General features: G+C 40.0%; 1 long non-coding RNA gene across 1 annotated transcript in view; it reads left to right on the top strand.

The window, feature by feature from the left end:
- Positions 1-14311, top strand: part of LOC131419490 (uncharacterized) — a 43323-nt gene that overhangs the window by 18582 nt on the left and 10430 nt on the right. The window lies entirely within an intron of this gene.

The raw sequence follows: 14311 nt of genomic DNA, 5'->3' as shown, positions 1-14311 counted from the left end.
TCTCACTTCATAGGAAACATAGTAGTGAGTCTTCTAAATTTAAATAAACAGATTCAACTGATTCCCAGGGGCTGGCCCCATGGCTTAGCTGTTAAGTGGGTGCACTCCACTACTGGCGGCCTGAGTTGGGATCCCGGGTGCGCACCAATGCACTGCTTCTCCAGCCATGTTGAGGTCGCGTTCCACATACAGCAACCAAAAGGATGTACAGCTATGACATACAACTATCTACTGGGGCTTTGGCAGAAAAAAAAAAAAAAGGAGGAGGATTGGCAATAGATGTTAACTCAGAGCCGGTCTTCCTCAGCAAAAAGAGGATTAGCAGGGATGTTAGCTCAGGGCTGATCTTCCTCACAAAAAAAAAAAAAATGATTCCCAAAGAAAAGTGAGTAGAAAAGCTTTTCCTCCTGAGAGGTAGTGGAATCCAATTAGAAGTCAGCCTAAAACTTAGTCGTCTTAAACTGGTTTGAGAAAGGATTCAAGTAACTAAAGTGAGAGGGTATCAAGTAACTAAAGTGAGAGGGTAGGAAAGAGGGGAGGATGAGTAAAACAGACATTCTTCACCTTTCTGGAGCAGACTCTGTCTGTCATTTCCGAAGCTCACTTTGAAAAGGAAAAACCTGCTGAAGCTTCTTTTGCAGATACATGAAAATCAGGAAAAGGCCCTTGCTCAGCAAAGGCAGAGCACAGAACAGGGAAGTGGCACAGATGCCTTTTGAAAGGAAATCTCCGCCGTGGGTTTGTCCTTCTGGCGCTGGGAACACAGGCCGGCAAGCCACCCCTCCTGTCACGCCCACAGAGGCGCCTGTTGAGCGGGAGCGGGCAGCCTGGCGTCCCCGGCACCCTCGCACTGGGTGAATTAAATTGTCGACAGGCAGCAGCGCTTCCTTTAAGCTTCCAACACTTGCTTAAAGAACATAATGGGAGACATTTCTCTTTCTCCTATGAGAGTAGGCTCAGGTGGACGCTCTCATCACAGTCAATTCAACAAGCATTATTAAGCACCTCCCATATGCCAGGCACTGTGTGAGGTGCTGGGGATGCCCCTGACGGGTCTCAAACTAGCCTAAGAAACAGGCACAGATAAAGCAACGCTAAGACAACAGGAGCAGTCCTGCTGGGCGGTGCGGGTGGAAAATGCGAGAGGCGAAGAGGAGGAGAGTGCTAGGAAAGCTGCTCGGAAGTGGCCACGTCTGAGCTGGGTTTTCTCCAAACTTCCAGAGCCAGGAAGCAAGTCCCAATCTCTCAGAGTTCACTCTTCTGAAAACTGGAAAGAGCTACGTTCTTCAAATACATAACCTGCTAATTAGTGGCTGTCCTCCGAAACCAAACAAAGCAGCCGGACAGCAGACTTCAAAGCCACTCCTCTGACGACAAACTAGGACACAGAATGACTTTAAATGAGAATAAAGCCTGGCTGAGCTACATTTTCTACCATCCCAATTACCACCTGCTAGCATGCCTGATTTATTCACTCACAAAGTCTTTTTCTCTCTGTCTTCCCAGAGCGAGATAAATCTTTCTTCAGTAGTCCCCAAAAAGAAATATTAACAAATTCATTAATTAAAAGACACATGTGGGGTTGGCCTGGTGGTGCAAAGGGTTATGTGTGCGAGCTCCGCTGCGGGGGCCCGGGGTTCGCAGGTTCAGATCCCGGGCGTGCACCGATGCACTGCTTGTTGAGCCATGCTGTGGCAGCGCCCCATATAAAGTGGAGGAAGATGGGCAGGGATGTTAGTCCAGGGCTAGTCTTTCTCAGCAAAAAGAAGAGGATTGGCAGATGTTAGCTCAGGGCTGATCTTCCTCACAAAAAAAATAAATAAACAAAAAAATAAAAGACGCATGTAAACTTGACCCTGAAAACTATCATTCTGTTTGAATTCCGTCAGTGGGCAAGTTCTTGAATCCAAGTCAAGTACTTCCGGGCAGGGCCCAGCTTCAGCCAGGACTAGAGGACGATTTTGTTTCTAAGCACAGGTAACAAACAAATATTCATCCGTCAGAATGGAATTGTAACCTAATAGTTGATTCGAGGTTAGGACAGTAGACTAAATTTCTATCTTGATCTTAATTTTTATTCATTCCTGCATTTACGAAGCACCTTCTCTGTACATAGTAGGGATTCAAAATGGCACTCCCTCTACCACTTTCAGTCTCCTGCACTCACCTTATTTTCATCCTGGCACGTACACTGCCTGACGCTGCATTATATGGTACACTAGAACACAAGCTTCAGGAGGGCAGGGGCTTCAGACTGCTTTGGTCACTGCTATAATCCCAGCGCCTAAAACAAGGCCTGGTGCAAAGTACTTGCTCAATGAGACGCTTGTTCACTCAGGTGAGTGAATGAGCCAGGCAGTGTGTGCTGTAGTGGGCATCAAGTTACAGAATGTAGGGCAGCTACACCATTTCCGTGTGAAAGGAGTTGATGGGTCTCAGATAGGGTTGGAAGGAGGCGATGTGCCTTAAAGATGGTTTGCATAGCAAGCACATTGCTTCTACTTAGATTACATGTTGATTTGGGGTGATTTGGTAGAAGAATAATGGAGATTATGGGAAAACAGCTAAATGCCTGCCACTAATATATAGGATCCTTTCCCTCAGGAAGTCACATTTAATAGGGTAACCAGAGCCATTAAGATAAACATGGTGGTTGCAAACATACATAAATAAACTGTTAAGGAAGCCCCAGAAAATCAACTAAATGAGGAAGACAGATGAGCACATTTGAGCTGAGGCCTACTCTTAAGAGTAGGAATTTGCCAGTGTTGCCCATACGATTTGAAAAAAATCGTCAGTAGTTCCCTCAAACACACCTAGAGGCTTCCCTAGCTTTGTATAGCCTCTTTAGGTTAGACATCGGAGCATGACCTCTGAGCCGGACTGCCTGGGTTCACATCCTGGGACCACCACTTACTAGATGTGAGACCTCCCTTGCTATCCCTATAAATTAAGAATAATATTATCCCCATTGACATGAGAATTAATTGATTTAGTAAATGTGTTACCGAACCAAGTGGGTTCCCCTCCTGGCAAGTTAAATAAGACTCTACACCAGTGGAAGCTGCCTCACAAAGTAAAATGTATTTGCAGCAAATAGGAGGCCACGAGGAATCATTTCCGAGGCAGGGACCTTTATTTTGGTTGGGGAATGAATATTCAAAAGGGAGAGGCGGGTATTTGCTTGCACAGGCTCAGTTGGAGAACATGCTTCCACATACACTGCAGCTTACAGTAATGAGGGCTAAGCTCCTCCTGGAGAGATCTTAGCATTAAAAATAAGGCAAAGGTCAGGGGCGTAGCTCTTGTGGTGAGGCGTGGTCTTGTTGAGGGTGGTTGGTGATTGCATCTCCTTAACATAACAAAAGGGAAAAAAACAATTTGGAAAAACAGTTAAATGCTTCCTAACCCACCCTGAAGTTCCTTGGGGCACCTAGTCAGTGACAAATGTACTTAGAACAGGGCCTGCCATACCTAGTAATATCAAGTGTTATTATTTTTGTTACCGTTATTAATGGAATAACTATTATTGTTGTTGTTATGAAGAGAATAGCATGCTTAAGGAAAACAAATGATCAGTTATGACTTGAAGGCAGTTCTAGTTTCTACTCTAAGCAGTGAGGTCAACTGGCCCTCCAAATGAGGGCTCATACCAGAGAGAAGGAAGATTTTAACAGTCCCGGTAAATCTTGAACCTAAAACACACAACACAGCTTTTAATGTAAAGGGAAATCGAATTGAATTATTCACACACATACACCATGAGCTTAGATAATAGTCAGAGACATTACATATCCTTGGGAAGGGAAGCTCCCAAGGAAAATGAGGGATTATATTAATTTATACCATTCCGCCCAGACTCTACAACTTGCTTTGGTTGAAATTAAGATAATTTGGCATCTTAGCAACTGGACAAGTGAAAAGCTACTTTTAACATTTTGTCATTGATTCTTTCTGCTTTTAAGACCTTGTCGGGGGAAGAGGGAGGATCTCCCTCTGCCCTTTTCCTTAAGGTTCCTATGGCTGGCCAAATAATTAACAAGACACGTTAGCAGGAGAAAATAATACCAAGTTTAATAACATGTATACATGGGAGAAAGCAGGGACACCGCGTTTCTCAACACAATAGCAGAAATTCTCATCTTAAATACCATGTTCAGCCAAGACAAAGGAGGATCTTGGGGGTGGGGGGAGTTAGTTACAGGAGATTACCACTAAAGCACAGTAAACAAGAGTAAGGTTATTATGCAGATTTAAGGCCTCACCTTTCACATTGATAAGCCTCTAGAAATGAGGCCATCCCCCACTCTTCCCAAAACAGAAAGGGAGATACCTTTACAAATGGAGATTTCCCTTATAAATGTAAATGATTGTCTGGCAACTCCTCGAAGGGCCATCCAGAGAATGTGGCCAGAGAGACAGAACTTCTGATAAGATGGGTGTGTTGCTGCCTTTCCTATTGTAACATTTACCCTACATTATCTTTACAGCCATCATGATAGATCTGTTCCAGGAAGGAGCCACCATGTCAAATTCTTTAGGCAGTTAGTGGGGGAGGTCAAATGTCCCTCAGAGAAAACAATCAAGGTAAAGAGATATATTTTAGGATGGTCAAATCTTGATCTCCCACAGTCCTGCCTTTGAAACTAGAAGTTTCACAGTCCTTTTGAAACTTAAAGAAGTTCCATAGTCCAGAAGCTGAGTTGGTAGCTTGTTTCATCTCACTGAACACACTTCTTAGTCCTGATAATAGATCAGTTCACTGAAGTTCATTTCAGAAGGTGGTGATGCAGGTGGGCTCTCAAGGTTACGCCTATATTATGGAAGCAAGCAATCAAGTATTTAATAGAAGCATTTGTATGTAAACAAAAGAAAAACAAGGTTAATGGTTGGAGCAAATTGGAAACGAGTTTGAGTTAAGAGGATAGCCAGTTAAGAAGATTTTTAGATGTCAGTGTCAAAGTATCTTGTGCAGTTTAAAATGTCTCTGATGATGTCATCAGATAATCTCTTAAGTTTATATCAAGTCCATCAGCTTTAGTTTGTAAGGCTTCAGGAAAAAGGGCAGGTTCAGTTTTCAGTGATTCCAAATGAAAATGATGGAAAAAATCAAAAACGTTAGTTTGGACATCTGTAGCCAGATATTCCAGGAGACTAGAAGAAATCAGGATCCAGTCCAGTCAACAGATATAAAACAAAAACCTCAAAAGACAATTAAAAAAACTAGGATCTAATATCCGCAAATTTATACTATAGTTTTTACTGAAATATAATTTTTCTCTCTAAAATCACCCTCATTTTTATCAAAGATAGCCAAATTAAAACTAACTAGTTTGCAAAATAAGTCTAGTTCCAATAAAGTTGGCCCAATTATTTACATAAGTACAGCAAGAACAGCAATTAATCATATAAGCTCTTTTAAATCTGCTTTGCTGGAACTTTTTATAAGGAATCTCAGATTGAACTTTAAAGGCCTCTCAAGGCCAGGAAAGCCAAGCCAAGGATTTTGTCATCAGACTTTGCCTGTAATACCTACAGATTTGGGTGAATTCCTCTCTTCCGAGGTTCCCCCAAAATATTTCAAGGTTCCTTGTACCTGCCAGATAAGTGACATTCTTTACTTATTCTGGTAAGTGCTGCTTGGAACATAAGGTATCAGGCCAATATTTCCACGTGGCTTTATTCCATAAAGTCCAATCTCCATTCCTCAAAAGCTGTATGGTTATATCGCAAATATGATGTTCCAGTCACAACCTTGGTAATATAACCAGTGTTTCCAATTGTGTCCTGTTATAAGGAGAACAGATTCTTATTGAACTTATGCAAATAACTATATTGCCATGAAAACAACAATACTCACTCACTAAGAGTTTCCAAATTCGAGGGATCAGATAGAGAGAAAAAGATAAATATTTCAATTTTACTTACAAAAGTATCATTTACCAAATTGCTATAAGTCATAGCTAGCTCAGGAGAAAAGAGAAAAAGTTTTCCTTAAATCTGAAAAAAACAAAACATTAAAAATTTAGCAATACTTCAAATGAAAAATCATAAAGATTATAATCATCCTTATCAATTCATTCAGTCCTGTGTAATCCATTCTTGATCTCGATCTTTTTGTTAGCAGCTTCATGAAGTCATCAGTCTCTCCATCAGATTTCTGTAATTTCTTACCAAGTTCAGTTTTATGATCAGAAAGTTTGTCAGAAACCTGTGTTCCAGTGTAAATGTCAGAGTCCTTTCCATGAATTTTTCTGAAGTTGAAACATATTTTGCAAAAGCATTAGAGCAAAGAAATGTCTGTAAACAACAAGACCTCAAAATGGCAATTCACAAAGAAATTTGGTTAATTTTGTGACATACAACACTTTAAAATAATAATAACCAGAATTATGACTGATAACCAGGACAAATCAGAATTTCAGTAATGTTATACAATTTTAAAACGCCTACATCAATAACATTTACCCACAAAATACTACCTAAGCAGGCTTATCATCACTTGTCTGACAATGCTTTCCATGTAATTTAACATACTGAATCAGCCTAATAAGTTTAGTATCTTTCTCCTTATAGGAAGAGAGCAAATTTCTTTGAGAAGTTCCAGGGCCCTTTGAAAATTCTCAAAGAAAAAAAGTAAAAGAAAGACTTTTGTATGAATTTTGGGGAGCTTGTCAAAAATGTAAAAAGTCAAGGCAAACAGAGCACTAACAGTCCAAAAAGCCTAAATAGAGAGACCTCAGTCTTTTGAACGTAGGAAATTATTTTAACAGTTTTGTTTTTGTTTTGTTTTTTTTTTCTGTCTTTTAGGTAGACTTACCCAAAGGTAAAGAAAAATCTTTTATAACCTCTTTATCAAGTTTAAGCAAATTATCCTTTTAAGAGAAATAAGACCAAATTATAATTTTGTACCAGCTTACTTCTGATATTAAAACTCATTTACTTAATTAAATTCATTTTAATCTTAGCCAAGTTGACCATGCATAAAACTCCTTTTCCAGAATTCCTTCCACAAACTTTCTATAACTTCCTTTTTACATTCGGAATTTGTCCCATGTCTTTCTTTTCCCTCCTAGTACTTGAAGACAAATTTATCTTTCTTAATCAATCAAACAAAATATTTTCATTCTTTGTATTTTTTTAATATATCTTACTTTCCCTGTACACAGACATATTTTTCTTAAGTTTTAGTAGCTTCAATCACATATACTAATTAGAAATTTTAACCCTTAGGAACCTTAATTTGTAAGTAAAAACTAAGTAAACAATTATAAACTTTCTTTTACATTAGTATCTTGTGGCTCGGAAAATTTATAAACACTTCATAATTTCTAGAAATATGTTACTTTATAGTACAATCTTTTAATAAAACACATGTTTACCAATAGACCCAAAACACCTTTTAGTTTTCCTGTAATGGAAAGCCAAAAGTAGACAAATGTACATTTAGCAATCAATGTCTAATATCTTATGTTATTTGGAAATGATCTACTCAACTGAATTTTTATCATAAAATTTAGCAAAACTCTAAAGTTTTAAGTCACCAAAAAGAGTTTGGAAGCTGTAACCACCATAACACATAATTATTGTTTAAAGTTTATCCAACATTCATCTTTTTCACAACTATTTAGTTACTTATTCTCAATAATTATTTAGATTGCCTATAAGACTTCTTAAGACATTAGATAAAATTAGCCATCATTTAAATTACTATTTTTGTTAACCAGTTCTGTAATAGAAATAACATCAGTTTTTTTCTACAAAATTTCATGTAAATTTCATCACCTCTTATACCTCTAAACATAGTTATCATTAAGATTTTTATCAATAGGTCTTGGTCTTCTAATTTTGGACAAGGGAAGCATTCCCAGTCAGACATTTTAAAACATACTCAGGCAAAGTTGATGTAACTTCTTTATATAAAATTAGCTCAAACATTTTAACCTTTATAACCTTATCAACACTTACACTTTTACATGTTCTCAATCCAATTGTAACCTGAGTCAAGGTCTTAAGGCTAGTCAAATTTTTCCCTTCTTTTTTCTGGCCTTTTCTTAGGTACCAATTAAACAATTATGTGAGAGCTCTCAAAACATTTTTTTTCCCCCAATTTAGAAGTTTTCCCAATTCAAAGGATCCGTTGTCTGGCCATTGATGAGTAGGATCTTCATTTGTATATTTATTCCAATAGTGACTCGATCCAATAAGCCTTTGTAAGGAAAGACCCAGAGGTAACTTTCCACGCTTAGAATAAATCTTTACCATGGACACAAGAGGCATCCCTGGTGAGGGCACAGATGATGTAGCCCCCATGATCCACAGAATTCACTCCCAAAGATATTCAGAGAAAGTAAAGACCTTTGTTGCACAGGCGGTAAGGATGGTGTAGTGAAAACAGTGTCTCCGGTCTCCCACAATAGTGTGGGACGCCTCCAGCCACAGACCCGCTAATCTGTGACACCGGGAGGGCGATACTGGAATGGGATTTTTCCAGCACTAACAAGCAAAGAAGGTTAAGACGACAAAAGCCCTTATGGACTGGGCCCTTTATGACAAACTCCACTGAGAGCTTGGCACAGCTGGACAAAGAGACAGTTCGGAACCCCAGTCTACTCGACTGGCCACCAAAGGGCACCCCAGTAAATGCACCTTCCGTATGGTGGAGACCAATGAGAATATTCTCACTGGTCACAAAGCCAAGTTTTCAGGACACAACAAGGGATCAAGATCAAAACCAAGAGTACTCTAACAAATTTAAACCAAGAGTCACTGAAAGCACAAGAAACTAGTTTCCCAAATATTTTCTCCTGCCAATCTAAATTTAGAAAGAGAAAAAAATTCTCACCACTTCCTTCCGCCGGACCCCGCAGATAGAGATTCCGGGAGGCTGACGTGGTAAGAAGTCTTACCTTTTGCCGGCTTTCGTCAGGCGTTCCCGTATCTCATCATCTGCAGGAGTCCAGGGAGAAGGCAGGTCTTCCAGCCAGAGAAGGCAACTTGCCAGCCAGTGTGGATCCTGCCGACTACGCCAAAACTGTCGGGGAAAGAGGGAGTATCTCCCTCTGCCCTTTTCCTTAAGGTTCTCATGGCTGGCCAAATAATTAACAAGACAGGTTAGCAGGAGAAAATAATACCAAGTTTAATAACATGTATACATGGGAGAAAGCAGGGACACTGCGTTTCTCAACACAATAGCAGAAATTTTATCTTAAATACCACGTTCAGCCAACGACACAGGAGGATGTTGGGGGTGGGGGCAGTCAGTTACAGGAGATTAACACTAAAGCACAGTAAACAAGAGTAAGGTTATTATGCAGATTTAAGGCCTCACCTTTCACATTGATAAGCCTCTAGAAATAAGGCCACCCCCCCCTTCCCAAAACAGAGAGGGAGATACCTTTACAAATGGAGATTTCCCTCATAAATGTAAATGATTGTCTGGCAACTCCTCGCAGGGCCATCCAGAGAATGCCAGAGAGACAGAACTTCTGATAAGATGGGCTTGTTGGTGCCTTTCCTATTGTGACATTTATCCTACATTATCTTTACAGCCATCATGATAGATCTGTTCCAGGAAGGAGCCACCATGTCAAATTCTTTAGGCAGTTAGTGGGGGAGGTCAAATGTCCCTCAGAGAAAACAATCAAGGTAAAGAGATACATTTTAGGATGGTCAAATCTTGATCTCCCACAACCTTCAAAGCTACTACCAAATATTCTAAGCCACAGAAGCTATTTCTAAACCACTAGATGTAAGATGTCAAATTATTACTGTTATTAAGGATGTTACCATTGACGCTTCCCTATTATGGAATACAAATTTCAGGAAAACAGTAAAAACGTTATAAGTCACTTATTTATATTTATACATCAAACATGCTTTTCACTCTTTTATTCATGCAAAGCAACAAGGAAAAAAAACCTTTATTAGCACAGGTTTCAGCTTCTATGCTCAGAGACTTAGATAAAATATCTCCAAGAAATGCTTTTAAAAGATAGACGTCTATGAAACTGGGAGTCATTACACCCCAAAATAGGCTTTGTGATACCAATTTAAAAGTAAACTAGATTTAGGGCTGGCCCAGTGGCATAGCAATTAAGTTCACACACTCTGCTTCAGCGGCCTGGGGTTCGGTGCTTTGGATCCTGGGCGCAGACCTACACAACACTCATCAAGCCATGCTGAGGTGGCGTCCTACATAGAGCAACTAGAAGGATGTACAACGATGACATACATACAACTATCTACTGAGGCATTGGGGAGAAAAAAGGAAAAAAAGGAGGAAGATTGGCAACAGATGTTAGCTCAGGGCCAATCTTCCTCAAAAATAAAAAAGTAAACTACTTTTCACAAAAACCTAGGTATTCCAAAAATATAATCTCTTTTAAACTCATTGCCCTTGCTCTAGCAGTTTGCTCTGCTTTTTCTATTTCTCAATGACATGTTACTCGGTATAATTATCTTCACTTAATTAGCAATATTCCCTTTGTACTTGTGAATACCAAAGTTTCTATTTAGATATATTATTTTTCTGAAATATACCATGATTTACGACATTGGCTCAAACACAAATGTAGAACTGTATATAATTTTTCATATCACAGGAATAAATTTTCAAATAATTTCTGGAGAATTGTGTACTTCAAACCCATTACTTTTGATTCTTTTCACTACAACTCTCTTAAAATCCAATAAATTCTGTTCATGAATTCCTCCTCCAAATTGAGGTCATAAGTCTCCTCCCTCGAGCCTACTCTGTGTCAGGGTCACAACACTGCTAAAACAAGTTGATTTGCTATTTATAAACTAAAGCTCTGAAAATAGCTTTACACCTTTACTTTTCAATTATCATTAAAAAAGAACAATTCCAAACCCCTTAGGTTATCTCGGGCAACCAAGCACCTGGGTGCTATGACAAGTATCAACTGACTTGGTTTAAAGCAGTCGTTTTCAAATCCCCTGGGTTCTCAGCAAGGTGAGTGACGACAAGGGAGGGGCTGGCCTGCTTCTTGGCTCTCCAACCGCCCTTCAGCCAGAGCAGCTCGGAGCTCTAGCTTTGCTATCTTATTTGTGTATACTACCAGATGAGTTTGTTTTAAAGACAATCCCCTGCTGGCTGGCTTGCTTGCTTTCTGCTTTATCATGTGCCTAGCCCTTCCCTTCTCCTTCTGAACAATTCAGTCCTAAAGCCATTAGGTGGGCCAGAGCAAGACAGGGATCTGTGCAGAGGAGCAGCCTGGTGTGGGGTGTCAGAGCCAGAGAGGAGAGTGAGTGTGTGGCGATGGGGGCAGGAGGGTAGGCAACCTGGTTAGTGAGTCAGAGCCCAAAGAGGGCAAGGTGTCCACGTCAGGGGAGCTGCTTAGCATGAGTAGCCAGAGCCTGGTAGAGTGAGGAGAAAGGCACTCTCCCACGTGGGCAGCTTGGCACATAGTTCTATATCCCAAGCATGGTGAGGAGGGCATCCACATAGGGGGAAGGCTTGAGGCCTGGTGTCAAATCTCAAGCAGGGTGAGAAGGGTGCTCAGGCATGGGAGTGACTCCATGAGGAGAGTCAGAGACCCAACAGGGTAAAGTGTTCTTTGTGTGGGTGGCCCAGAGTGGGGTGTCAGAGCTAGGCAGGGTGAGGAGAGCATCCCCACAAAGGTGGTCCATTGCTGAATGCTGGAGCCCAAGTGTGGAGAGTATCCATATGTGAGGGCAGCCCAGAACGAGGTATTTGAAAACAAACAGGATGAGAAGGACATCCACTTGTGCGGAAGACCCAGCATGGGGTGTTGGAGCCTAAGTGGGATAAGGGGGGCATTCATATAGGAGCAGCCTGGTTTGAACCATCAGAGCCTGAGTGGGGTGAGGGGGTATCTCACACGGGAGAGAGGCAGCAGGGGTGACGAGAGATAACCTATATACATAGAGACTGATTGAATAATTTAAATATATTAAAGCTAATGAGACCCAGTTTTTCACTGTCAGAGAGGAACCCTACAGTGTGGTTAGAATTGGAAGTATCAGTATGAAGTCACGAGTTTCAATATAGAAATACAGATGTTTAGATATAAATGTGTATATATATGTATGTGCATGCCTATATTCTCCAGATTTGTCTGCTGAAAGGGACTGGGAGTGGTACTTTCTCCAAAGCAACAAGCACACTTTGTGCCCAGATCTTGGCTTCTAAGCACCACTCTGCCCTAAAAGAAACTAGGGCTCCTTGAAGAAATGGTCAATTCTAGGGTTGGGACAGGGAAAGTTCAAGATTATCTAGAACATCATGTAGCAAAAAAGTAAAGAAGGGCTCAAATAATGAAGGAGATTTGTCAATAGGCCACAGAGGCCAGCCTGCCACTGGCCAAATTAGGGAAAATTTGAGCATCAAAATAAACGATAATAACAGGTAATAAAATACGGCCCCTGGGCCAGCAGCAACAGCATCACCCAGAAACTTGTTAGAAATGCAGTCTCAGGTCCCACTCTAGACCTACAGAATTAGGAACTCTAGAGACGGGGTGGTTTTAACAAGCCTTCCAAGGGATTCTCATGAACACTGAAGTCTGAGAACCACCAAACTAAGAAAACATGAGTCCCTACTAATATCAAAAGAAATGAATAAAATGAAAGTTTGATGAGGAATATGATATCTACATAGTCTTCAAAATACCACCTCACAAAATATTTAAAGAGAAAAAGAGTAACTTGACAATAAAAAGTCTGGGATAAACCACCTTAATCAAGTGATCAAAGTGAATATAAATAATAAGACAAATTGAAATTGAGCACCAGCTGATGTGATGAGAAAACATCATAACTTCTGTGATATTCCTGCTTCACAGATGCATAACCTGAATTTAATGAGAAAATGTCAGACAAACTCCTACTGAGGATCATTCTACAAAATCACTGGTGCACTATCTCTAAAAATATCAAAGTCACGAAAATCAAGGAAAGAATGAGTTGCTGTTCCAAGTCGTTCTTTCCAACAGTAGTAGACACGTTAAAAGTGCTCAATAAATGTTTACGGAGTAAAAAGTTTGCCTTAAATAGCTCTGGAATTTTGGTTTCTTAAAGTGATTAGAATATTCCTATAAGAAAGCATGATCTATACAAAAAATCGAAACTTTAAAATTTTACCAATACTTTTGTAATAATTTATAAGTCAGAATAGTTTGAGTCATTCTTTCTCGTCCACTGTAATTGGACGACAGATCCAAATTATATTAAGGCAGCTCCCAATAACACCAACCATGTCTTCAGCATATGGAAGAATGTTTCTGTTTTCTGAGCCTGTCTGCAGGAGATCCAAAAGCATAATTTTTTTTTCTTTTTTTGCAGGCTTCACCCTGAGCTAACATCTGTTGCCAATCTTACTTTTTTTTTTTTTCTCCCCAAAGCCTCAGAGCATGGTTGTATATCCTAGTTGTAAGTCGTTCTAGTTCTTCTATGTGAGCTGCCACCACAGCATGGCAACTGACAGACGGATGGTGTTGTTCTGCGACCAGGAAAAGAACCCAGGCCACCCAAGCAGTGAGAGCACTGAACTTTAACCATTAGGCCATTAGGACTGGCTCCCAAAAGCATAGTTTTTGACAGACTTGAAAGAAAAGGCTGACATGAACACGTTGCTATTTTACTTGACTGGAAATTCACTAATGAATTTATCTAATTCATTAGGAAACAGTTCCCAACTCTAATTCTGTTTATCAATAACCAAGAGTCATAATCAGGGCCAGCCCGGTGGCATAGCGGTTAAGTTCACATGTTCCACTTCAGCAGGCTGGGGTTCACCGATTCGGATTCTGGGCACAGACCTACTCACTGCTCAACAAGCCATACTGAAGCAGTGTCCCACATAGAACTAGAAGGACCTACAACTAGGACATACAACTACGTACTGGGGGCTTCCGGGAGAAAAAAGATTGGCAACAGATGTTAGCTCAGAGCTGGTCTTCCTCAGCAAAAAGAGGAGGATTAGCATGGATGTTAGCTCAGGGCTGATCTTCCTCAAAAAAAAAAAAGACTTTAAAATGAACTAAAATGCAATTTCATGTATTTTCATCCTAGACTTCACTATTAAATTTTATCTCGTAAAATGTATTGCAATCTAATACTTGTGGATATGTAGTTGTTACCATATTTTTAAATCTACAACGTGTGTATTTGAGAAAATTAGCATATCCAAGAGAAAGGAGATTGCAGCTCAAGTAGTGGGACCTTTCAAGACTCTTAAGTTACACAATTTAATACTACCTACTTATAAGAACTTCATCATAAAGGTGACAAAGATATATAAACAAATGCTTTATATTAACTATGGCCA

The sequence above is a fragment of the Diceros bicornis genome, chromosome 21 (genome assembly GCF_020826845.1).
Source record: "Diceros bicornis minor isolate mBicDic1 chromosome 21, mDicBic1.mat.cur, whole genome shotgun sequence".
In the NCBI taxonomy this organism is placed as follows: domain Eukaryota; kingdom Metazoa; phylum Chordata; class Mammalia; order Perissodactyla; family Rhinocerotidae; genus Diceros; species Diceros bicornis.
Note: the sequence above shows the minus strand (reverse complement) of the source record. Positions and strands in the feature narration are given on the sequence as shown.